The sequence below is a fragment of the Hyla sarda genome, chromosome 9, assembly GCF_029499605.1.
Source record: "Hyla sarda isolate aHylSar1 chromosome 9, aHylSar1.hap1, whole genome shotgun sequence".
Lineage (NCBI taxonomy): Eukaryota > Metazoa > Chordata > Amphibia > Anura > Hylidae > Hyla > Hyla sarda.
The window spans coordinates 66,498,611-66,525,360 of record NC_079197.1 but is presented as its reverse complement, the minus strand read 5'-3'; the positions used below and the strand labels follow the sequence as shown (position 1 = coordinate 66,525,360).

The 26,750-nt window shown below is 43.6% G+C and overlaps 1 long non-coding RNA gene across 1 annotated transcript in view; it reads left to right on the top strand.

The window, feature by feature from the left end:
- Positions 1 to 26,537, top strand: part of LOC130291624 (uncharacterized) — a 43,649-nt gene extending 17,112 nt beyond the window's left edge. The window contains exon 4 of the long non-coding RNA XR_008847984.1: positions 26,384 to 26,537. This is a non-coding gene — a long non-coding RNA (uncharacterized LOC130291624). The remainder of the gene's footprint in view (positions 1 to 26,383) is intronic.
- The last annotated feature ends 213 nt before the right edge of the window (positions 26,538 to 26,750 follow it).

Below are 26,750 nucleotides of genomic sequence, written 5' to 3'. Positions count from 1 at the left end.
CAGCGAAGGTAAATATGGAACAAGGCTTCTGTATTCAGATAAAAACTTCAGGTAAATGGAAGACACGGACAATGGTGACGCATTTCGGCCTTGATGTCAGGCCTTAGTCATACACTAAACACAGGCTTGTCACAACTTTAAATAGAGGACGTATCCCGTCATGACCCAATCCACAAGAGGTGGGGTCACGGGGCACATTCTCCTCCCCACTCCCACAGGTGCAGAATGGCCCAAGATGGTAATAGCCCTGTGCACCTGTACAAGTGGAGGTAACAAACAAGAATAACACAAGCACATAAGATAAGATGTTATGCACATAAAATATAACAAATATGCGTGCAAACCACTGACTGCACATCATCTTTATTGATTATAACATAAAGTGTTAAAAATTTTTTTAGAAAAAACAAATAAATAAAGGGAAAGAAAAGCCTGAATACTATGCTCAAATGGAGGATGGGTCAAAAAATATATGAATATAGAATAGCCAAAAGGCATATGAAAAAATCTCAATCAATACGGGCAATATACAAAATAAATATAAATGGTTGCCAACGACAACCCCCAATATGAGCTAGAAACAACTAGAGTGAGAAGGAAGGAGGTGAAAGGAAAAAGCAGGGGAGGGGAGGAGGGGTAGGATGGAAGGGAAAGAAAAGGGGGAAAAAGGGGAAGGAAAAAACATGGAGCAGGCATTGTTTATTACACATAAAGAAAATATTCATGATGAACCAAAGATACTAGTAACTTGCTGTATAAATGACTATATGACGGACTTATAAAGAAAAGGACAGATCAGGTATTAATAATGCAAAATTGTGTCCACTCTCTTATTAAGTCCGTGAGGGATGTAACTGTCAAGTTTCATAATTAGAGATGAGCGAACTTTTCAAAAATTCGATTCGGCCGTTTCGGCGAATTTTCCCGAAAAGTTTGTTTCGATCGGAATTTGTTTGCGGCGAATCGATATAAAAAAAAGGCTATTTCTAGCCTACATACAGCCTCTATAGGGGTATAGAACACTTTGCTAAGTCCTAAAACGCATATGGAGTGTGCTGCGGTAGTAAAATAATATTGTTATTCAGAATAGCATGCAAATTACCGGCATCGCTCTTAGAATCACTGCCTGGTGGTGGCATCAGTGTCAGGAGACCATATAGTGACTGAATGACATAGCGTGGAGGTGTTGGCAGCATGAGGACACCATATAGTAGCTGAATGGCACAGCGTGGAGGTGTTGGCAGCATGAGGACACCATATAGTGGCTGAATGGCACAGCGTGGAGGTGTTGGCAGCATGAGGACACCATATAGTGGCTGAATGACACAGCGTGGACATGTTGGCAGCAAGAGAACACCATATAGTGGCTGAATGGCACAGCGTGGAGGTGTTGGCAGCATGAGGACACCATATAGTGGTTGAATGGCACAGCATGGAGGTGTTGGCAGCATGAGGACACCATATAGTGGCTGAATGGCACAGCGTGGAGGTGTTGGCAGCATGAGGACACCATATAGTGGCTGAATGGCACAGCGTGGAGGTGTTGGCAGCATGAGGACACCATATAGTGGCTGAATGACACAGCGTGGACATGTTGGCAGCAAGAGGAGACCATTTAGTGGCTGAATGGCACAGCGTGGAGTTGGCTGATGCACTAGTAAACTACACAGCAGGGCTGTGTAAACTACACAGCAGGCCCCCCCCCCAAAAAAAAACAACACAATATAAGAAATTTTTGACAAAGATTTCTCATAGGTAGCACCCGCTATCCAAAAATTAGAAATTTCCAGACCCAGGCCCCACCTCTGCGGCATCAGGCATCATATATTGCCTGAAGGACACAGCTTGGAGTTGGCTGATGCACAAGTACACAGCCTGGAGTTGGCTGATGCACGAGTACACACCCGGGCTTCACAATCCCCTCCAAAAATCAACAAAATTTTAGAAATTTTAAAGAAATACCTTTGTGTAAGAACAAGCGCATATCCAACAGTTCACAAGACTCTATAATGCAGGACGGTGGACCACCCAAAGACATTCTTCTCAAAAATAATAAACCACACAATGTTTGAAATTTTTGGCTCCAGAATATCCACTACTGCCACACCACGCTGACTGCCAACCGTGCTACCACCTTGCTGACTCAAGGGCAACCTGCAACTCTCTTCTCCCGATGATGAACCCCCCTTCTCCTGAGATCGAGCAATAAAAGTTGTGTTATGCCCTCAGATGTCCGGGGCCACAGGCACGCTCCACTGAACGGATTAGGGTGTGTCCATCTTTTTTGGTAGCACCCGCAATCCAAAAATGTTAAATTCCCAGACCCAGGCCCCACCTCTGCGGCATCAGGAACCCATTTATTGCCTGAAGGACACAGCCTGGAGTTGGCTGATGCACCAGTACACACAGGGCTTCACAATCCGCCCCAAAATCAACAAAATTGTATACATTTTATTTTTTATTTACAACTTTGTGTAAGCATAAGCGCATAGCCAACATTTCAGAAGACTCTATAAGGCAGGACGGTAGACCACCCAAAGACTTTCATCTCAAAAATAATGAACCACACAATTTTAGTTTTTTTTTTTTTTTTTAATTGAAATTCCTAGACCCAGGCCCCACCTCAGCTGCTTCAGTAACCCATAGATTGCCTGAAAGACACAGCCTGGAGTTGGCTGATGCACGAGTACACACCCGGGCTTCACAATCCACCGCAAAAAACGACAACATTTTTTGAAATTGTCTGACAAAATACCTTTTTGTAAAAACAAGCGCATATACAGCAGTTCAGAAGACTCTATAATGCAGAACGGTGGACCACCCAAAGACATTCTTCTCTAATATAATAAACCACACAATATGTTCAATTTTTTAAAACAAATTGAAATTCCAAGACCAAGGCCCCACCTCTGCTGCATCAGTAACCCACATATTGTATAACGGACACAGACTGGAGTTGACTGATGCACGAGTACACACCCGTCACCCGGGCTTCACAATCCACCCAAAAAAAACAGCAACATTTTTTGAAATTGTCTGACAAAATACCTTTGTGTAAAAACAAGCGCATATACAACAGTTCAGAAGACTCTATAATGCAGGACGGTGGACCACCCAAAGACTTTCTTCTCAAAAATAATAAACCACACAATGTTTGAAATTTGGTTAAAAAAATTATTACATATGTGTGTAAGCACATCTGTCTCCAAAAGATCAGATCACCAAAGGATTTTTTTCGCCAAAAATGATTAAGCAGAGTTAATCCCTCTCCGTATTTTTTTTATTTTTATTTAAAAATCCCACGCAACAAGCGTTCCGTTGTGTAACGGTTAGCAATCTGCAAAATTCAATTTTATTACTGATAAAATTATCAGTAAATTTAACAATAACACTACCCAAGAGTGTTTAATTACCCCATACATTGCACCAGGAGCAGTCAGGTGTAGGCCTCAGCAGTACCCAAGAGGCTTTAATAACCCCTTTCCTTGCCCGATCAATTGGGAGATTGAGCAATAACAGGTGTGTTATGGCCTCAGATTTCCTGGGCCGCACTAGCGCTCCACTGAATGGATTAGCGTGTCTCTATCTTTCAAGGACAGGTGCGTGTTGCACGCTGAAACCAGTTCGTGATAGGGATCTGGGATTCCAATTATTTAACCTTAAAACGAGGAATTACCAGTAAGTGAGGGTCATAAGCTCGCGTTGATTAAGTCCCTGCCCTTTGTACACACCGCCCGTCGCTATAAGCGATTGGATTAGTTAGTGAGTTGGTTAGTGAGGTCCTCGGATCGGCCCAGGCGGGGTAGGAGAAGGCCCTGGCAGAGCACCGAGAATTTAACGATCATTGTTGAAATTTTCATTAAGCATGTATTTAGCTACTGCTAAACATCCAAAAATGTAAGGCCCAAGGCCAGAGGCACCAGGGAGGCAAGTAGTTCCTGAAAGACACAGAATGAGTCTGGAGCATGCATTCGCAGTACCCAAGAGGTTTTCATAACCCCTTACATTTAAAGATCAATGTTTACATTTGCATTAAGCATGTATTTAGCTACTGCTAAACTTCAAAAAATTATAGGCCCAAGGCCTGAGGCACCAGGGAGGCAAGTAGTTTGTGAAAGACACAGAATGAGTCTGGAGCAGTCATTAGCAGTACCCAAGAGGGTTTCATAAAGATCAATGTTTACATTTGCATTAAGCATGTATTTAGCTACTGCTAAACTTTAAAAATTATAGGCCCAAGGCCAGAAGCATCAATTTCCCCCATATTAGGAGCATAGTTGTCCCACAGATTAGGAGCATAGATGTCCCCCAGATTAGGCAGCATAAATGTCCCCCAGAATAGGCAGCATAGATGTCCCACCGATTAGGCAGCATAGATGTCCCCCAGATTAGGAGCATACTTGTCCCCCAGATTAGGCAGCATAGATGTCCCCCAAATAAGGAGCATAGTTGTCCCCCAGATTAGGCAGCATAGATGTCCCCCAGATTAGGCAGCATAGATGTCCCCCAGAATAGGCAGCATAGATGTCCCACCGATTAGGCAGCATAGATGCCCCACAGATTAGGAGCATAATTGTCCCCCAGATTAGGCAGCATAGATGTCCCCCAGATTAGGAGCATAGTTGTCCCCCAGATTAGGCAGCATAGATGTCCCCCAGATTAGGCAGCATAGATGTCCCCCAGATTAGGCAGCATAGATGTCCCACCGATTAGGCAGCATAGATGTCCCCCAGATTAGGAGCATACTTGTCCCCCAGATTAGGCAGCATAGATGTCCCCCAGATTAGGAGCATAGTTGTTCCCCAGATTAGGCAGCATAGTTGTCCGCCAGTCAGCGCGGGCCGTTCAGAGCCAATCAAAGGGCCGTATGTGTCAAGCGGGCCATACGATGCCCAGGTCTGCCCCAGAGGGTTTCATAACCAACCATAATAGAGAAAATTTTGTTGTAGGAGCCCGGTCAATCTACTCAGACCCATCTGTCATTGGTGGCTTGAAATCCTGGCTGATTCATCCCTGATTCATCTTGACAAACGTCAGTCTCTCCACATTTTAATGGACAGACGAGTTCGCCTTGGGGTGACTATGGTCCCGGCCGCACTAAACACCCGCTCTGATGGCACACTACTGGCCGGGCAGGACAGCTTTTCCAAGGTAAACTCCGCTAGTTGCATCCATAAATCGAGTTTGGCTGCCCAGAAGTCCAGCAGATCTTCAACGGTTGTTGGCAGGGTCATGTCGAGGTAAGCCACCACCTGCTGGTTCAGGTCCTGCTCCATGTCCACCTGCTGCTGATGAGTAGCTTCACTATGCGGCTGAAGGAAGCTACTCACCAGTACTCACCTGTAGACTCAGGCTGCTGTTGATTGAGCCGGTACTGCTCCTGCCACCCCTCCCCAGCAGCCGTGGCAGTGGAAGGTGACCGCAGAGGGCCCCCCGAGTCAGATCTGCGAGTGGATGGACCATGTGGCCGATAGGCATCGGCCAACCGACTACCTGAAAGCTCTCTGTAGTAGGTCAGTTTGTCCTCCCTCTCCGTGGGTGTAAAAAAGGCCCCCATTCTGGGCCGGTAGCGAGGGTCTTATAAGGTGGAGATCCAAAAGTCATCGCGCTGACGAATTTTGACAATTCGGGGGTCACTACGCAAGCAACTGAGCATGCATCGTGCCATTTGTGCCAGTGACTCGCTGGGACTACCAGCCTCCATCTCCACTGCATACTGCCATGGTGTGTCTGGGTCCTCTGTTTCGCCTTCCTCGTAATAACCCTCTAGCTCCTCTGGCTGCTCCTGCTCCTCCTATCCTGTCCAATGACTAGAAACACTGGTCATCTCATCCAACATAAACTGTGCTCCGCTCTGCCCCTCATCCTCGTCCTCCTCCTCCTCCAGTTCATCCCTCACAGGACTCATGTAGCCTTCTGATGCAGGTGCAACGTCTCCATTGCCTTGACCAGCCATGTTTTCAATCATTTTTTGGAGTCAATGTAGGAGTGGAATTACGTCGTTCATGGCGTAATTCGAGAGACTAACAAAAAATGTGGCTTCCTCAAAGGGCCTCAGCAAACGGCAGGTGTCACGTATGAGCTGCCACTCGTTCACATTGAAGTTACACAGGGGAGTACTCCTATCTGCTTGTATCATCAAAAGATCGGTGATGGCTTTTCTTTGTTCGTATAGTCTGTCCAACATATGGAGGGTGGAATTCCAACGTGTGGCAACCTCACAAATGAGACTATGTTGTGGGATACCGTTCTGACGCTGCAGCTCAAGCAAAGTGTGCTTGGCGGTGTATGAGTGGCTGAAGTGCATGCACAGTTTCCTTGCCATTGTCAGGACGTCTTGCAAATGGGGTGAAGACTTGATGAACTTCTTGACAACCAAATTCAACACGTGTGCCATGAATAGTTAATACTTCCTTGTCGCAGCGCGGCCACAATGTTCTTCCCATTGTCGGTCACCATGGTTCCCATTTCCAGATTTCGTGGAGTAAGCCATCCTCGGATTTCTTCCCAAATGAACTTTAGCAGTTCCTCCCGTGTGTGACTCGCCAAGGCACACCATGTGAAGGACGGCTTGAAACCGCTGTGCCCTACACACGTGGTACGATGAAGGGCCACCGAGATTTGGACGTGCAGTGGAGGCCAAGGACACGGGGGAGGAGGAGGAGCACACTGTAAAAGGACCAACTGCCTGGGAGCGAGAGCATGGAGGAGGAAGCGGTGTGACCTGTCCAAGTTGCTGTTGTGGCTGTGCAGGAACAACATTTACCCAGTGGGCCGTAAAAGACATGTATTGTCCTTGCCCGTAGTTACAGCACTTTTGAACACACCGACAGGCTCAAGGACTGGCCCACCTTCTCTTGTACAAACTTATGCAGGGCTGGTACTGCCTTCTTCGCAAAGAAATGACGGCTTGGGACTCTCCACCTCGGCTCGGCACAAGCCATCAATTCCCTGAAAGCTGCAGAGTCCACCAGTTGGAAAGGGAGGGACTGCAACACCAGCAACTTGGACAGGGGCACATTCAACTTCTGCGCCGTTGGATGAGTGGGCGCATACTGTTGTCTCTTGGACATGGCTTCGCCGATCGATTGTTGGCGGAATGGCTGACTACGAGCGCAAGAAGCAGGAGCGCCAGAAGGAGGGTTTGACACAATGCTCCCTTCAGCTGAGGTGTTGGAGCCTTGGCTGGATGACGGAGGGAGCGGATGGCCACTGAGTGATGCGGCAGGCTGGACCACTACATCAGAGCCACGGTTATCCCAGGCCGCTTTATGTTGGTGAATCATGTGTTGACGCAGGGCCGTGGTGCCGAGATTGGGACCCTGGCCACGCTTCACTTTCTGCCGACAGATTTTGCATGTGGATACGCTAAGGTCCTCCGGATTCTTTTTGAAGAACAACCGCACCGCAGAGTAGCTGATTTTCCCACCCGCAGTCCGCACTATTTGACTGCTATTTGCGCCGTCTCCAGGAACCCCTGTTCCACTACCTCCCTGAATGGTAGGTTGTCGCGAAGCAGGTGGTCTCCCCCTGGCACGTTTGGCTCCGGAATTTCCACTACTGCCACCACCACGCTGACTGCCAACTGTGCTACCGCCTTGCTGACTCATGGGCAAACAGCAAATCTCTTCTCCTGATGATGATGAAGCCCGGCTTCTGCACCCGGCTCCCAATTGCGATCGGCTTCATCATCATCAAAAGATGTGTGCACGTCACTGATGTCCTCCTCAGGTTCCACAACAGTGTTTGCTTCAGGACCTGAACAATTGCAACACCGTCTCCCACGTCACTCTCCGCATCACTACTTGGCCGCCTTGCGGAGCAAGCAACGCATGTCTCCTCACTTTCTTGGCTGCCCATTAGCTGCTGACTGTCCTCTATTACATCGTCCTCACTAGTGGAGCTGAACCCAAAGCATGAGATACTTCTTTGGGAGAGGGAACAGCAAAGGACAAAGGCAATGGGATTACGGGGACTGCTCCCGAGCCATGCCAACTGAGGGTTGTGTCTGAGGAACCCACCGACTCTTGACTGGGGTTGTCAGATGTCGCTTGTGATGATGGGGATGAGTGTGCAAACCAATTGACGAGGAGAGATGGGTCGACGACACGACCGCTGGGTGTTAACGGGAGCTCAGGCGTATTGCTGCCACTCCCCCCAAGTCTGCTGCCATCTCTGCCTGACATATGTAGGCCTCTGCCCCTTCTCTGTGCACGTCCTGGCACTTCCCTGCCGGACATACTTAGTGCGTTTATGAGGGTATTACAATACGCCACACTACTCTTTAAACTGTATATTTCTAGAACAGCAGCAGGCGATTACTTACAGCTGTCCTTTCGCAGGATGTAGGCCCTAGACAGAATAACAGTTACTAAATAGTACACTCCTTTGTTGTATGTATGCCCTTTGCAATGATGAGCACACTGGTATGCATATTTCTACACAGAAAAAACGCTTTTTTTTGTTTAATACACCAGCAGGTGTATACTAATGTGTGGAATAGCACTGAATTTAGCACAGAGACAGAATAACAGGTAGTAAATAGTACACTACTTGGTTCTATGTATGCCCTTTGCAATGATGAGCGCACTGTTAAGCGTATTTCTACGCAGGAAAAACTTTTTTTTTTACTTTCATACACCGGCAGGCGTATAACGTGTGGTATAACACTGAATTTAGCACAGAGACAGAAAAAAGGTAGTATATGGTACATTATTTGGTTGTATGTAGGCCCCTTGCAATGATAATGGCACTGTTAAGCGTATTTCTACTCAGGAAAAACTTTTTTTTTTTCTTTCATACACCAGCAGGTGTATAACGTGTGGTATAACACTGACTTTAACACAGAGACAGAGTAACAGGTGAAAAATGGTAAAAAGGCACTAAAGTCCACACTTATATGACTAATTTCTGAACAGCAGCAGGAACCAACTGGGCAGAACCACAGAAATTTTTTTTTTTACAGGGATTAAACCCTAAATTATCACACAATTGTGAGAATCAGATTTGCGGAGCAACAGAAAAAACTCAATTGGGCTGAAAAAAGAGGAGATTAGATGCTCCATACAGGTAAAACAGCTGTGAGATCTTTGACACAGGTGACTGCTATGCAGAACCTCTATGCCTGCTATATTGAGTAAGGAGAATACGAGGTTTTGCTAGAATCGTTCTCGGTCAGAACTGCAGCAACACTGTGCCCTGTGTCTTTCCCTAATGCTGATGTCACCGCTACTCGGTCGGATGCTGTATAACGCCGTTGTATGCGATCAGCACACAGACGTGCAGTCGCTTCCTTTCCCTATCTCGTGCATAGAAGAAATGACCAGAGGGAAGATGGCCGCCGATTATATAGGGCTGTTACATCACAGGGGTCAGTGAACACTGATAGGCTGCATCTGACATGTGATTCAGGGTCAGCCCACCTACCTTGATTCCTGCGCCAGCTTCCCGCCCTCCCATGGTGCCTTGCCCCATGTACTGACATGTGGAGCCGCCATCTTAGGTCTAAAGCAGCCTAGAACGCAGGAACATGGAGTTTAATAAATCGATTCGTGCGATCGAAGTTCGTATTCGATCAGAATCAAATTTTTCCTGAAATTCTAAACGAATTCGGGTTCGTCAGATTCGATTCGCTCATCTCTATTCATAATTCAAAAGACCTCACGATCTAATAGTTTGAGTCTGGTGTTACCAACCTTAGGGATGTGGTATTACCAGAATGGACTTCTGCACAGTGCTTGGATACCATAGACACATGGCGAGAATTGAAATGTACAACATCCGATATATGCTTGTGAATGCGGACTTTCAAAGGAGTTGTTGTACACCCTACATACTGTAGGCTACAATCCTTGCATGTAACTACGTATATAACCAAAGTAGTGTTGCAATTAATAAATAGTTTTATTTTAAATGTCTCCCCGGTGGAGCAAGACACTACTGTGTTCGAATTAGACATATAACTGCAACATATGCATTTAGTATGTCTGCACTTAAAAGTTCCTAAGTGACGGAGCCATATTGATTTGGGTTTAATGTCCGACTCGGTAAAAAGACTCGGTGAGATGAGTTGCCTGATGGTAGGAGCCCTTCTAGAAATGCACCTATACCCACCAGCAAGTATATCCCTGAATGCAGGATCTCCAGTAATAATGGGCATATATTTATGTACTATATCACATATCCTGTCATATTCATGGCTGTATCTGGTGGAGAAGATGATAGGTGAAATCTCACTAGAGGGCTTCTTTTTGACTGATGAATATTTGGGTGAGATGAGATTGTCCCTCATTTTGTTAGACGCAATTGTTCTGCCATATTTAATTGTTCTGCCACGTTTAGAGTAACCACGAGATATAAGTCGTGATTCTATGGCAGAGGGTTCTTGCTCAAAGTCTGGGTCTGCAGAACAATTTCTGCGAGCCTGGATCATCTCACCCACCGGTAAATTCCTGATTACATGAGATGGGTGACAAGAGGAAGCGTGCAAAATAGAATTAACTACAGTGCTATTTCTATATGTAATAGTGGTCCCCTCATTACCCATCAAACACAAATCCAGGAAATTGACACTCCTGTCAAAATGGGACAGCGTGAATTTCAGGTTGTGGACATTCCTGTTTAAATAATCAGTAAAGTCTGGTATGGTCGCCACACTCGACCCCCATATAATTAGGAGGTCGTCTATGTAGCGACCATACCAGACAACTGAAGATAAAATTGATGCTCCATTTGAGCATAGTATTCAGGCTTTTCTTTCCCTTTATTTATTTGTTTTTTCTAAACATTTTTTAACACTTTATATTATAATCAATAAAGATGATGTGCAGTCAGTGGTCTGCATGTATATTCATTATATTTTATGTGCATAACATCTTATCTTATGTTCTTGTTTTATTCTTGCTTGTTTCCTCCACTTGCACAGGTGCACAGGGCTATTACCATCTTGGGATGTTCTGCACCTGTGGGAGTGGGGAGGAGAATGTGCCCCGTGACCCCACCTCTTGTGGATTGGGACATGACGGGATGCGTCCTCTATTTAAGGTTGTGACATGCCTGTGATTAGTGTATGACTAGTACCTGACATCAAGGCCAAAATGCATCACCATTGTCTGTGTCTTCCATGTACCTGAAACTTTTATCTGAATAAAAGTTCCATATTTACCTGCGCTGGACATTTCGCTTGTTCTTCAGTCTAAATATAAATATATATTTATATACACATATATACATACATTTACATATATATACAGTATCATTTAATAATAAAAGATGGTGAGCATGATGTGATGGAACGTGAATGAAAACACAATGGCCCTCATTTACTAACAGGATTCCGACTCTTTTTGTTGGATTTTGCGCCTAAATTCTGTCTGCGACAGAATGTGTGACAGAAAAAACTCGACAGAATCTGAATTAAAAAAAACCCTACAAAATGGGCGCTGTTTTCGGGAAAAGGGGGCATGTTCCCTACATTTCATCCAAAATCACTCGTCTTTTCTGAAAATCATGTGAATTTTCTGGGAAGAAAACCCGACACTTTAAAGCATCTATAAAATGTATAATCTTTTTGAAGCGATTCTTACTTGTAATTTTTTATTTTATTTGTACAATTAAATTATTAAGCAACGTTTTAGCTTTAGCAAGTCTTTTCAACCTTTTTTTTTTTTTTTTTTTTTGGACTTTAGTGATCCAAAAAAGTTTTGGAGATACCTTTATTATTAAAATTTCGAAGGGTACCATTTAAAATATTAAAATAAAAAAGATACAGTAGTGATGGAAAAAATTGTATTTAACAAAATTTGTCTTTTTAATAACAACATTTTTATTCATTTTTAAACAGGGATTATGTGTGCGGGCAGGGCAATAAAAAAATTTCCGACAATAATAAAAATGTAGTGTTTGTGTGTGTGTTTCACTTTCCCCCCAAACATTTTTAGGTAGTACTACTGATTCCAGCATGGAACACACACTGTTCCATGATGGGAGTAGTAGTACCTGTACTAATAGACTGATCGCCTGTTGTGATCCTCCTGTATAATTTATAGATGCGGCCTGCTGCTCATCTATGGTCCCCTGCACTGCCGTATATATACACCTATTCAAATTTCCCACAGAGAGCTGTGATTGGCCAGATGGTTCCAGCCAATCACAGCTCTCTGTAGGAAATATGAATAGGTGTATATATGTCAGTGCAGAGGACCATAGGAGAGCAACCAGCCTCATCTATACATTATACAGCAGGATAACAGCGGGTGTCAGAAGTGATACCCACTATGATCTGTTCTTAACTGCAAGTACTACTACTCCCAACATGGAGCACACTCTGCTCCATGCTGGGAGCTGTAGTACCTGCATTAATAGACAGATCGCAACAGGTGTCAGAAGTTACACTCCCTGTGATCTGTCTATTAATGCAGGTACTACAGCTCCTAGCATGGAGAGGAGTGTGCTCCACGTTGGGAGTAGTAGTACTTGCAGTTAAGGACACATCACAGCGGATGTCGCTACTGACATCCGCTGCGATCGTCCTGTCTATAGCAGAGAATCGGAGCAGCTCTCTACAACGCTCGCATCTCTGCACTATACTTCGGCCAGTGATATGAATAGAACATCACTCATTCATATTTCCCTCAGAGCGGGGATTGGCTGCATTAACCATCTGGCCAATCCCCACTCTGGGCGGAAAATATGAATGAGTGCAGAGATGTGAGCGCTGTATAGAGCCACTCCGCATCTCTGCTACATTATGAACAATCGCATCGGGTGTGACGACTGACACCTGGGGTGATATGTATTAGTACAGGTACTACTACTCCCATCATGGAAAAGTCTGTTCCATGCTGGAAGTAGTAGTACTACCTAAAAATGTAAAAATAAAGTGGGAAAAAAAGTTAAACACACACACATTATAAAACAAATTATTAAAATTTTGTTATATAAAAAAAAACATTTAGTTAAATACATTTTTTTTCCATCCCTACTTCATCCTTTTTTTTTTCCCCGGGTTTTAATGTAAAAATCTCTCGCAATGCAACAGATCTTTCATTTCAACAGATTTAGGTTAAGTTTCTACGCAAGAAAAAACGTAAGAAAAAATGCAAGAAAAAACGGCAGTGGCGTTTTTTCTGGCGTTTTTTCATTTGTGTGGAAATTGCATTTTTGGCACCTTGGCATTTTTTTTTTTGGTACCCAAAATTTGTTGTGTACCCAAAAAAAAAAAAAAAAGGATGCAGTAGTGATGGAAAAAAAAATTATTTAACGAAATGTAAATTTTTTATAACTAAATTTTAATTAATCCCACCTTTTCACCTGGCCTCCGCCCATCGGACTTCTCATGGTGGACTTCTCAGAATCTTATCCTTCTACATCATTTCTTGATGGGAAAGAGGCTGATGTCCCCATCTGAATTCATAACCAGATACCGCCCTCCCCCTGAGGAATTTTTCCATCTTTCCCAAATACTATCCTTTTATCGCTCCCTAATACCCTCTAACATGCTCATTTCCCCCACCTCATACGAAGCCATGGCCATCTACTCTCCACTCCGATTAGGCACTCTGTCCCTCCTGTACTCTTCATTCAATCAACCTACGCCCGATACAAAACTTGCATTCATGTCGCGATGGGAGACAGATTTTAATATTGATCTTACCCTTTCTTCGTGGCATGAATGTTGTACGACTTTGAGCAAAGATAGTTGGCAGGTGTCTCTGACAGAAACTGCTCTGAAGATTCTACACCGCACATACTATGTTCCCGCCAGGCTCCACATTATCTATCCCTTGGTATCCCCCCGGTGCTTTAGGGGTTGCTCGGACTTAGGAGATATGCTCCATATTTGGTGGACGTGCCCCAAAGTCTCCACCTTTTGGAACCAAGTGTCTGACTTAATTTCTGCCACCCTGAACCGTGTGTTTAATTGTGAACCAGCAGTGTGCCTCCTAGGGCACAAGCCTAATGGAATGCCTAATGCTTTATTTCGCTTAACTCAGATAATACTATTGGCTGCCCGCATAAATATTGCCTCTAAATGGAAATCCCCTGACCTCTCGCTACCTATGGTGATCTCCCGTATTAACAATATTATGGTCATGGAACGATTAAACGCCTTAAGATTTGACACCATGCAGGGGTTTGAGAAGATATGGGACCCTTGGCTTTCCTCTCCTCATGCCCCTGACATGTCCTACTATTTTACTCTATGATTCTGTGATTTTGCCTATAAACAGGACCCCCACCCCCATAAGACCGGTCTCGCCCATTATTAATGTTACCCTTACTCCTTTTAGATGATCTGCAGCTCCGTCCAAACCCTAGTGTATCTTCCTATCACCCTTATCCGCCCCTCCTCATGTGTCATTCACCGGACTAGTTCTAATACGAGTTCTAGTTATGTTGCCTGGCACCCAGCCTGCTTCTGTTCATACTGCACCTTTGACGTGCCTTAGTTGATGATTTGTTGTTGATTATGTCTTTTCAACCAAGCGCCTGCGTGCGCAATGCAAGGTTTATGTACCTTATCTCTGTGTTTTAATAAATTTCTCTTTTTGACACTAAATTTTAATTAATTTTGAATAAAGTTTATGTTTCACTTTTTTTTATAGGTAGTACTATTACTCCCAGCATGGAACAGACTGTCCCATGATGGAAGCAGTAGTACCTGTACTAATAGACATATCACCCCGGGTGTCAGTCGTGACACCCGATTCAATCGTCCATAATATAGCAGAGATGCGGAGCGGCTCTATACAATGCTCACATCTTTGCACTATACTCCGGTCAGTGATGTGAATAGAACATCACTCATTCATATTTTCCGCCCAGAGTGGTGATTGGCCGGATGGTTGCAGCCAATCCCAGCTCTGAGGGAAATGTGAATGAGTGAGTGCCCGACCGGAGTATTGTGCAGAGATGCGAGGGCTGTATAGAGGTGCTCCGCATCTCTGCAATAGATAGGACGATCTGCAGGTCCTACTACTCCCAACATGGAGCACACTCTGCTCCATGCTGGGAGCTGTAGTACCTGCATTAATTGACAGATTGCAGCGAGTGTAACTTCTGACACCTGTTCTGTCTTTTAAAGGAAAACTGTCACATGTTTGCTCCCGCACTATCCACATGTACTGATGGATAGTGCAGGAGACGCTGATTCCTATGATCTCTACCTTGGTCGGATCCGCCCGGCCGTTCGCCCGTAATCTTAGTTTTATTATACCTGGAAATCTGTCTGTAACTAGTACGGGCAGAGTTTCTGTAGCTTAACTTGCACTGACATCAGCGCCGGCCGCAGCGCCGCCCGCTTATGAATATTCCTCCCCCTCCCTCCAGCTCTCCCTCTCTTCGCTGCTCCTAACTGGAGGGAGGGGGATGAATATTCATAAGCGGGCGGCGCTGCGGTCGGGCGGCGCTGACGTCAGTGCAAGTTAAGCTACAGAAACCCTGCCCGTGCCAGTTACAGCCAGAATTCCAGGTATAATAAAACTAGATTACGGGCGAACGGCTGGGCGGATGCGGCCAAGGTAGGGATCGTAGGAATCAGCGTCTCCCGCACTATCCATCAGTACCTGTGGTTAGTGTGGGAGCAAACATGTGACAGTTTTCCTTTAATGTAGGTACTACAGCTCTCAGCATGGAGAAGAGTGTGCTCCATGTTGGGAGTAGTAGTACCTGCAGATGGTCTATAATATAGTAGAGATACGGAGCGGCTCTATACAGCGCTCGCATCTCTGCTCTGTACTCTGGCCGGCCAGTGATGTGAATAGAAATTCACATCACTCATTCCTATTTTCCGTCCAGAGTGGGGTTTGGCTGGATAATGGCAGCCAATCCCCGCTCTCAGAGGGAGATATGAATGAGTAAGTGGCTGGCCGGAGTATAGTGCAGAGATGCGAGCGCTGTATAGAGCCGCTCCACATCTCTGCTATAGACAGGACGATCGCAGCGGGTGTCAGGAGTGATACCCGCTGTGATCTGTTCTTACCTGCAGGTACTACTCCCAACATCCCAACATGGAACACACTCTGCTCCATGATGGGAGCTATAGTACCTGCATTAATAGACAGATCGCAGCATGTGAAACTTCTGACACCTGTTGCGATCTGTCTATTAATGCAGGTACTACAGCTCCCAGCATGGAGCAGAGTGTGCTCCATGTTGGGAGTAGTAGTACCCGCAGTTAAGGAAAGATCACAGCGGATGTCACTCTTGATCCTCTTGTATAATGTATAGATGCGGCCGGCCGCTCTTCTATGGTCTCCTTCACTGACGTATATATACACCTATTCATATTTCCCAAAGAGAGCCTGGATTGGCTAGAACCATCTGGCCAATCACAGCTCTCTGTGGGAAATATGAATAGGTGTATATATACGTCAGTGCAGGGGACCAGAGAAGAGCGGCCGGCCACATCTATACATTATACAGGAGGATTGCAATGGACGATCTGTGAATTAGTACAGGTACTACTCCTCCCATCATGGAACAGTGTGTGTTCCATGCTGGGAGTTGTAGTACTGCCTAAAAAATTTAAAAAATAAAGAAAAAAAGTGAAAAAAACACACAAACACACACTACATTTTTATTATTGCCGGCTACATTTTTAGGTAATTGCCCGCACACATAAATTGATCCCTGTTTAAAAATGTATAAAAATTTTGTAATAAAAAATATACATTTCGTTAGATACAATTTTTTCCTTCACTACTGTATCTTTTTTTATTTAGTTTTTTAATGGTACCCTACGAAATTTATTAAAAAAGGTATCTCCATCACTTTTTTGGATCGCTAAAGTCCAAAAAAGAATAAAGACCACCGGCAAAAACGCCAAAGTTAAAACACATGTGCTGTTTTCCTTTGCATTTTCCCATAAAAAAAACAAAAAAACAAGTAGAAACTTAGCCTCTTGGATGCAACCGAATTTACTGTGCAGCAGAATTTTTCCCTGCGACAAAAACAGATTAGTACATACTAATTGAAAAAAAAGTAACACAAACCCACACTCCACTCTTAGTAAATGAGGGCCAATGCGTGCAAATATGTGAACAAAAACTAAAAATCTAAAATTCATATATATATATATATATATATATATATATATATATATATATTTTTTTTTTTTTTTTATAGATATCCTCTTAAGGCCCTACGCCCAGTCCTGTTGTGCCGCGCACTATTAACCCTTCAGAAGCGGCGATCAACTTTGATCGTCGTGTCCAAAACAAAAGTAAAGGCTTCCCGGCAGCTCAGTCGGGCTGATCGTGACTATCGCGACAAAATCGCGATGTCCCGATCAGCTAGGACGCGAGCGGAGGCCCCCATACGTTGCTCCGTTGCGTACGATCAGCGTTTGATTGCTCCAATTGTGCAATGTATCCTCCTGCAGACGTGGCAGGTATAATGGGTATACACCGCCTTTGTGTCGTGTTATTGTTGTTCTGAAAATGTGTCAGTAACAACAATTTTGCAATGTATCCCCTGCAAACGTGACAGGTATATTGGGTATACACCGCCTATGTGTCGTGTTATTGTTGTTCTGAAGATGTGTCAGTAAAAACAACTACGCCATGTATCTCCCTGCAGACGTGGAAGGTATGAAGGGTGTAAACCACCTATGGGTTGTGAGGCTGTTGCTCTGAAAACGTGTCAGTAATAACTACTGAGTGCCACCCCCGGCAGACATGGTGGATATGATGCCCCGAACGCAACAGCTGTATAAATACTAAAGTGAGGAACGTGTGTGCCCCAATACTATACAACTATATGCACTGCAGACACTACAATGAATCTACAAAGTGCACTGTAAACACATAAACTGACATTAGCATGAAACCCTGAGCGTATGGACCGAATGAACTATGTGTGCGTATACACAAACAAACTATGAACAAATGCTCACTGTAAATGTTATCATGTCTATAAACACTTATCCACAATATCAAAGTAACAAGCGGATGTAACGTATAACAGCACAAACGTAAGAACAGTATAATTATTAAATTACAAGCATAAGTACAATATGAATCTATGAGCGTATGTATGTGAGTGTGCTACAAGTGTATGAACAATAAAGTACTACCTCACCTATAGAATGTAATCTGAAGTTACCAGCCCTTATGCCCTGTAAGGCTATAACTGAGTTAACCAGGAAGAAATTAGAACAAACTATATGTGCATAAGATCGGGACAACTACATGCACTTAGGAACAGAGCAAACTATGTGCATATGTGTGGAAACTATGTCGTGTAACAAGCTATGAGCGACTGTATCAATAAGTTGATGAACCTATGCTCAGGACAACTATATGCACATATGCACAACAAAGTGCATGCACGTATGGCCAATGTGTATAGTATAAATCCTACGAGCATGTATACAGTATAAATCCTTCGAGCATATGCACAGCATGACTCCTACGAGCGTATGCACAGTATAAATCCTACAAACATGTGTACAGTATAAATCCTGCGAGCGTGTGTACAGCTGCGGGCGTATGTACAGTATAAATCCGCAGGATGTAGCTATGTATATAATTGTGTTCAGCTGCTTGTCAACGCCGCAGCTCTGTATATGGAACCAGCATATATATGTATGTAATGAGCTGAATAATTAAATAACATACTGGGACGCAGTAGGCGGCATGAACCTGCCCTTATGACTAAATTACTGGGAATGTGCCGTCCCCGTCGCGGGGTAGGTTCGTGAGCGGAGAGGAGGGACGCTGATGCGCCCGCCCCCGCCTCGCGAGAGCTGCACTTTATAAACATGGTGCCACATCACTCCCGTGATGCAGCCCACGTCACAATAACAATTAATCAAACGGTGCCCCCATAAATGCATAACATCAGGGCTGGACTGACTGAGGCCTCCACGAAGCTGCGGCTTACCTCCGGAGCGAGGGGGACACCGCCGCACGCCTCAGCCAGTACCAGCCACTTACCCACACCGATGCTGAATGAAACTTCCGGTCAACTGATCAGCTGATCAGATGACGTGACGAACCCGTGGCGTCTGAGACAGGTACTGCCGCGTGTTCTTATAGGGTATCCCCGTCCCTCCCACAAACACAGGCTAATAAATTGGCCTTTATACTTAACCCCTTCCCTAATAAAACATTGAATCACCCCCCACCCCTTTTCCCATAAAAAAACAAAAACTGTGTAAATAAAAATAAACATATGTGGTATCGCTGGGTGCGTAAATGTCCGAACTATAAAAATATATAGTTAATTAAACCGCAAAGTCAATGGTGTACGCGCAAAAAAATTCCAAAGTCCAAAATAGCGTATTTTTGGTCACTTTTTATATCATGAAAAAATTTATAAAAAGCAATCAAAATGTCCGATCAATAAAAACTTCAGAACACAGCGCAAAAAATGAGCCCTCATACCAGCCCGTACGCGGATAAATAAAAAAGTTATAGGGGTCAGATGATGACAATTTTATACATTTTCCTGCATGTAGTTATGATTTTTTTCAGAAGTATGAAGAAATCAACCCTATATAAGTAGGGTATCATTTTAACCGTATGGACCTACAGAATAAAGATAAGGTGTATTTTTTACCGAAAAATGCACTGTGTAGAAACGGAAGCCCCCAAGTTACAAAATGAAATTTTTTCTTCAATTTTGTCGCACAATGAATTTTTTTTTTTATTCTCCATGGATTTTTTGGTAAAATGACTAATGTCACTGCAAAGTAGAATTGGTGGCGCAAAAAATAAGCCATCATATGGATTTTTAGGTGCAAAATTGAAAGCGTTAAGATTTTTAGTAGGTGATGAGGAAAAAATGAAAATGCAAAAATGGAAACACGCTGAGTCCTTAGGGGGATATATATACATATATACAGTAATGGCCGTAAATGTCGGCACCCCTGAAATTGTTCAAGTAAATGAAGTTTTTGTCACAGAAAAGGATTGCAGTAACACATGTTTTGCTATACACATGTTTATTCCCTTTGTGTGTATTGGAACTAAACCAAAAAAGGGAGAGAAAATAGCAAATTGGACATAATGTCACACCAAACTCCAAAAATGGTCTGGAAAAAATTATTGGCACCCTTAACTTAATATTTGGTTGCACATCCTTTGGAAAAAATTACTGAAATCAGTCACTTCCTATAACCATCAATAAGCTTCTTACACCTCTTAGCCAGAATGTTGGACCAGTCTTCCTTTGCAAACTGCTCTGGGTCTCTCTTATTGGAAGGGTGCCTTTTCCCAACAGCAATTTTAAGATCTCTCCACAGGTGTTCAATGGGATTTAGATCTGGACTCATTGCTGGCCACTTTAGAACTCTCCAGCGCTTCGTTGACATCCATTTTTGGGTGCTTTTTGACATATGTTTGGGGTCATTGTCCTGTTGGAAGACCCAAGATCTCGGACGCAAACCCAGCTTTCTGGCACTGGGCCTCCACCATATTGAACCTCCACCACATTTCACTGTAGGTACTGTGTTCTTCTCTTTGTAGGCCTCATTCTGTTTTCGGTAAAGAGTAGAATGATGTGCTTTACCAAAAAGCTCTATCTTGGTCCCATCTGAGGATTTTGGCTCACTCAAGTTCATTTTGGCAAAATGTAGTCTTGTTTTTATGTCTCCTGGGTCTCCTGCCATAGCGTTTCATTTCATTTAAATGTTGACTGATAGGTCACGCTGACACTGATGCTCCCTGAGCCCACAGGACAGCTTGAATATCTTTGGAACTTGTTTGGGGATGCTTATCCACCATCTGGACTATCCTGCGTTCACACCTTTCATCAATTTTTCTCCTCCATCCATGCCCAGGAAAATTAGCTGCAGTGCCATGGGTTGCAAACTTCTTGATAATGTTGCGCACTGTGGACAAAGACAAATATAGTTTTCTGGAGATGGACTTGTAACCTTGAGATTGTTGATATTTTTCCACAATTTTGGTTCTCAAGTCCTCAGACAGTTCTCTTCTCCTCTTTCTGTTGTCCATGCTTATTGTGGCACACACAGACACACAATGCAAAGACTAAGTGAACTTCTCTCCTTTTTATCTTCTTTCAGGTGGGATTTTTATATTGCCCACACCTGTTACTTGCCCCAGGTGAGTTTAACCCCTTCCCGACCTATGACATACCTGTACGTCATTGGTGGCAAGGTGTTCCCGACCCATGACATACAGGTACGTCATGAACATTTTTGCCGCTACTCGCGGCACCCCGCAGCGCCCGGAAAGATGGTGGCTATCACTGATAGCCAGCCATCTTACCATGTGACCACGGGGGGTTTCATCCCCCACCCCCCCCAGCGATCGCTGCTATCAGCTGGTCAAATCTGACTAGCTGATAGCAGCGTTTTGCTATGAAAATACTTAGCAGCGCGGTGTGTGAGTCCCGATCACGGGGATCGGGACACACACCGCTCTGCTAAGTGTCCCTGACCCGTTCCCCAGCGTCACTTACCCGTCCGAGCGGTGTCCCGAGCGGTCCCGGCAGCAAGCGGCGTCCTCCAGGCGGTCCCGGCGGCGCTGCGTCCCGGAGGTGAGTTTCTGGCAGCAGTGCGGCATCTTCATTGGCAGCAGTGAGATCGCCGTAAAGTGATCTCACTGCTGCCTCTGGGAGTTTCAAAACTGCAACTCCCAGCATGCCCAGACAGCCTTTGGCTTTCTGTGCATGCTGGGAGTTGTAGTTTTGCAACATCTGGAGGTCCTCAGTTTGGAGACCACTGTATAATGGTCTCCAATCTGTGCTCTTCCAGATGTTGCAAAACTACAAATCTCAGCATGCTCAGTCTGTCCAGGCATGCTGGGAGTTGCAGTTCTCTAACATCTGGAAGAGCACAGATTGGAGACCATTATACAGTGGTCTCTAAACTGTGGACCTCCAGATGTTGCAAAACTACAACTCCCAGCATGTCCAGACTGCCCAAGCATGCTGGAAGTTGTAGTTCGGCAACATATGATCCTTCAGATATTGCCGAACTACAACTTCCAGCATGCCTGGGCAGTCTGGGCATGCTGGGAGTTGTAGTTTTGCAACAACTGGAGGCACACTAGTTGGGAAACATTGTCCGTTTCCTACCTCAGTGCCTCCAGCTGTTGCAATTGTTGCAAAACTATAACTCCCAGCATGCACTGACAGACCATGCATGCTGGGAGTTGTAGTTTTGCAACAGCTGGAGGCACACTGGTTTGGAAACACTAAGTTTGGTTGCAAAACACTTGAAAGTTTATTACTTAACTTAGTGTTTCCAAACCAGTGTTCCTCCAGCTGTTTCAAAACTACAACTCCCAGCATGCACGGACAGCCAAAGGGCATGCTCGGAGTTTGCAACAGCTGGTTGTTTGCCCCCTTCCCCCAATGTGAATGTACAGGGTACACTCACATGGGCGGAGGTTTACAGTGAGTGCTGCAAGTTTGAGATGGCGCAAATTTTGCGCTGCAGCTCAAACTTCCAGCGGCAAACTTGCTGTGAACCTCTACCCATGTGACTGTACCCTAAAAACACTACACTACACTAACCTAAAATAAAAAGTAAAAAACACTACATATACACATACCCCTACACAGCCCCCCCCCCCCCCCAAAAAAAATGAAAAACGTCTGGTACGCTACTGTTTCCAAAACGAAGCCTCCAGCTGTTGCAAAATAATAACTCCCAGTATTGCTGGACAGCCATTGACTGTCCAGGCATGCTGGGAGTTTTGCAACAGCTGGAGGGACCCTGTTTGGGAATCATTGTCATAGAATACCCCTATGTCCACCCCTATGCAAATCCCTAATTCAGGCCTCAAATGCGCATGGCGCTCTCTCACTTTGGAGCCCTGTCGTATTTCAGGGCAACAGTTTTGGGAAACATATGGGGTATCGTCGTACTCGGGAGAAATTGCCATACAAATTTTGGGGGGCTTTTTCTTCTTTAACCCCTTATGAAAAGGTGAAGTTGGGGTCTATACCAGCATGTTAGTGTAAAAAAATTAATTTTTTACACTGACATGCTGGTGTTGCCCTATACTTTTCATTTTCACAAGAGGTAAAAGGGAAAAAAGACCCTCTAAATTTGTAATGCAATTTCTCCCGACTACGGAGATACCCCATATGTGGGCGCAACGCTCTGGGGGCGCACAACAAGGCCCAGAAGGGAGAGTGCACCATGTACATTTGAGGCGATTTGCACAGGGGTGGCTGATTGTTACAGCAGTTCTGACAAATGCAAAACAATAAATATCCATATGTGACCCCATTTTGGAAACTAAACCCCTCACGGAATGTAATAAGGGGTGCAGTGAGCATTTACACCCCACTGGTGTATGACAGATTTTTGGAACAGTGGTCTGTGAAAATGAAAAATAAAATTTTTGATTTGCACAGCCCACTGTTCCAAAGATCTGTCAAACGCCAGTGGGGTGTAAATGCTCACTGCACCCCTTATTAAATTCCATGAGGGGTATAGTTTCCAAAATGGGGTCACATGTGGGGGGTCCACTGTTCTGGCACCATAGGGGCTTCCTAAATGGGACATGCCCCCCAAAAACCCATTCAGAAAAACTCACTCTCCAAAATCCCATTGTCGCTCCTTCCCTTCTGAGCCCTCTACTGCGCCCGCTGAACACTTTACATATGCATATGAGGTATTTCCTTACTCGAGAGAAATTGGGTTACAAATTTTAGGGTGATTTCTCTCCTTTTACCCCTTGTAAAAATTCAAAAATTGGGTCTACAAGGAAATGCGAGTGTAAAAAATGAAGATTTAAAATTTTCTCCTTCACTTTGCTGCTATTCCTGTGAAACACCTAAAGGGTTCAAACACTTACTGAATGTCATTTTGAATACTTTGGGGGGTGCAGTTTTTATAATGGGGTCATTTATGGGGTATTTCTAATATGAAGACCCTTAAAATCCACTTCCAACCTGAACTGTTCCCTGAAAAAGTACGATTTTGAAAATCTTGAGAAAAATTTGAAAATTGCTGCGGAACTTTGAAGCCCTCTGGTGTCTTCCAAAAGTAAAAACTTATAATAAATCCAAAGAAAGGGCAAAATAATACCAATATATTTCAAGTCGAGTGTGTTGGTAACTAACAAGATATCCTATATACACACTAGAACACCAATTTTATACATAAGTAATAAACTTTATTGAGAACATCATTTAATAAAAACAGTTAAAAAGGACAGTATAGCCAGACAAAAAGGAGTTGGTAAGGCAGGTAATATATCATTAGTTAGTATAAATGCAAAAATGCAAAACATGACATAGTTATTCCTAACTAAAAAGTAGGGCCACCAGTATAACAAAAATTATAAGTTACACATGACAGTCATGTAAAAATTGCACCGAAAAGCAAAACTAACCTAAATAAGGAGGTCACTGAATAAGTAGCCTCCAGCGAGTGGTCAGGAGGAAGGGGAAAGGCAAGTAATGGTGTGCAATGGGAGCACAAAATATCAGCATTACCATGAGGCTTCCCCACTCACAGAGCACAAGCTGGGAGACATAGACAGTGTACCTACCTACACAACACCAGTACCTCAACGTCGTTTCGCCGTTTGGCTTCCTCAGGGAGTATGACCAAGTCTAGTTTGTGGGGGTATATATACAACATGACAGCCAATAGGGATTCATAAGTGGATAATTCATATACGATTCACCTGATTAGGTGACATGGTCCCGGTATCTGGCGCCATCTTGGTGCGCATCGCGCATGCGCGATGACATGGTGCGTCCACCATCGACATCCCGCGAGACAGAGGAAGTAATCCGCGCATGCGCGGTGCACACCAAGGATCGGGATATTAACATCAGAGAATACACGGGCGAATATCATAGCATATCCTCCCAAAGATAATACAGTAATAATAAATAAGAGAGAAGAGCGCCATTGAGAAGAAAAGAGACAGGAAATAAAAGAAAAAGAAAAATGGAGAGAACAACACACAGAAGAGAGCGCACCGCACATATGTACATGTGTCAGGCTGAAAAATAATCAGGCCAATCATAGAGTAGAGGTAGTGTAACGGCCAGGCATAGATACACATACCCCGTTGGGGGTTCAAATCCCATTCCAGGAGCAAAAAATTATTTTCTCTTTATTACAATTAAATTAAATGGTGAAAAGTGCCACTAAGAGTGAAGGTGAGTGTAAGTGAAACATGCATAAAAATTGTGAAAAAACAGTGCAAAAAAGTGACACAATCAAAATGATAAACATATTATTGCTATATTGCTGGGTGAAACCCTAGCTTAAATAAAAACGAAAGAGAGGTATGTAGTATGTGTAATATCAGTTCATATATAACGTGAAAAATAATAATAATTGATTAATTCTAGTGTATGGTAGATGATTAGCATGTGTAAAAAATATGTATATATATATATAATAGATACAAATAATTATGTGCAAAAATGAACATTGGTGATAGTAAATAGAAAATTGTGATGTAACTCATATGATATATAATCAGGTGTACAAACTCATAATTAGTGTGTATACAAGCATACAGTATGCTAAAAGTGTATAAAAATATGAAGAAAATAAAAAATTTGTAAAGTTAGATAATTAGTGACTGTATGTATAAATTGCATAGTGTATCAAACAAAACGACTATTAATCCACACCTCAAAAGACAGAAAGATATATCAATTATTTTATTCAACAACACTATGTATAACAATAATTCATATAGTACCCAGTTGCTGGTGGCCCTACTCAATAAAGTGACAAGTGCTTTGCTGCTGATAATCATCAGTGCTCTCTTCAAACTTCCAAACTCTTTTGGACACAGGACCAATTTTCAAAACCCTATAGAGTGTGAAAAAATATGTATATATATATATATATATATATATAATAAAGGAAAAAAGGATAAAAATTTTTTAAATCATTAGAACCACAAAACTAAAAACAGGATCAGATAGCAATAACTAGTATTAATAGAAGAGATAGTAGAAAGTCATACTATCACAGAAAATCACAGGTACGAGGCAAAACTATTGTATTCATTAAGGCCATAGGGAGTAGTGGTTCTCAACTTATAGATCCACATAGTTTCCTTCTGTGCCAAAATCTTTCTCCAGTTCCCCCCCCCCCCCCCCCCCCCTTGGTCCAGGTACCACTCTATCAATGCCTCTCACCTTGAAGAGGGTGCTGTTACAATCATGATACTGACGAAAGTGGCGAGATATAGTCTTTAACTTCTGTAGATCTATTTCCTCCTTGGCTGCTTCAATTCCTAAAATATGTTCCCGTATTCTCCGACGGAATTCCCTGCTGGTAAGTCCAACATAAATCATGTTACAAGGGCAGGTGGCGTAGTAGATTACTCCTGTGGTAATACAAGTAATAGGGTGTGTAATCACATATCTCTTGTCTGTACTTGAATTCCAAAATTCATTTGTGGTTTCTACATTTGGACAGGCTACACCCCCCCCCACAGGGCCTACAACCCCATTTTGGTCCCTTGGACCCAAAAAGTCGCTGCACTGACTGTCCTCTGTGATGACTATGGACCAACATGTCTCTAAGGTTTTTTGATCTCCGGTAAGTAATTGAAGGTTGATGTGATATATATTGTGACAATATCGGGTCCATTTGTAAAATTGGTCAGTGCTTGCACAGGGCTCTTTGTAGTTGATGCCAAATGCATTTTTGCATTTATACTAACTAATGATATATTACCTGCCTTACCAACTCCTTTTTGTCTGGCTATACTGTCCTTTTTAACTGTTTTTATTAAATGATGTTCTCAATAAAGTTTATTACTTATGTATAAAATTGGTGTTCT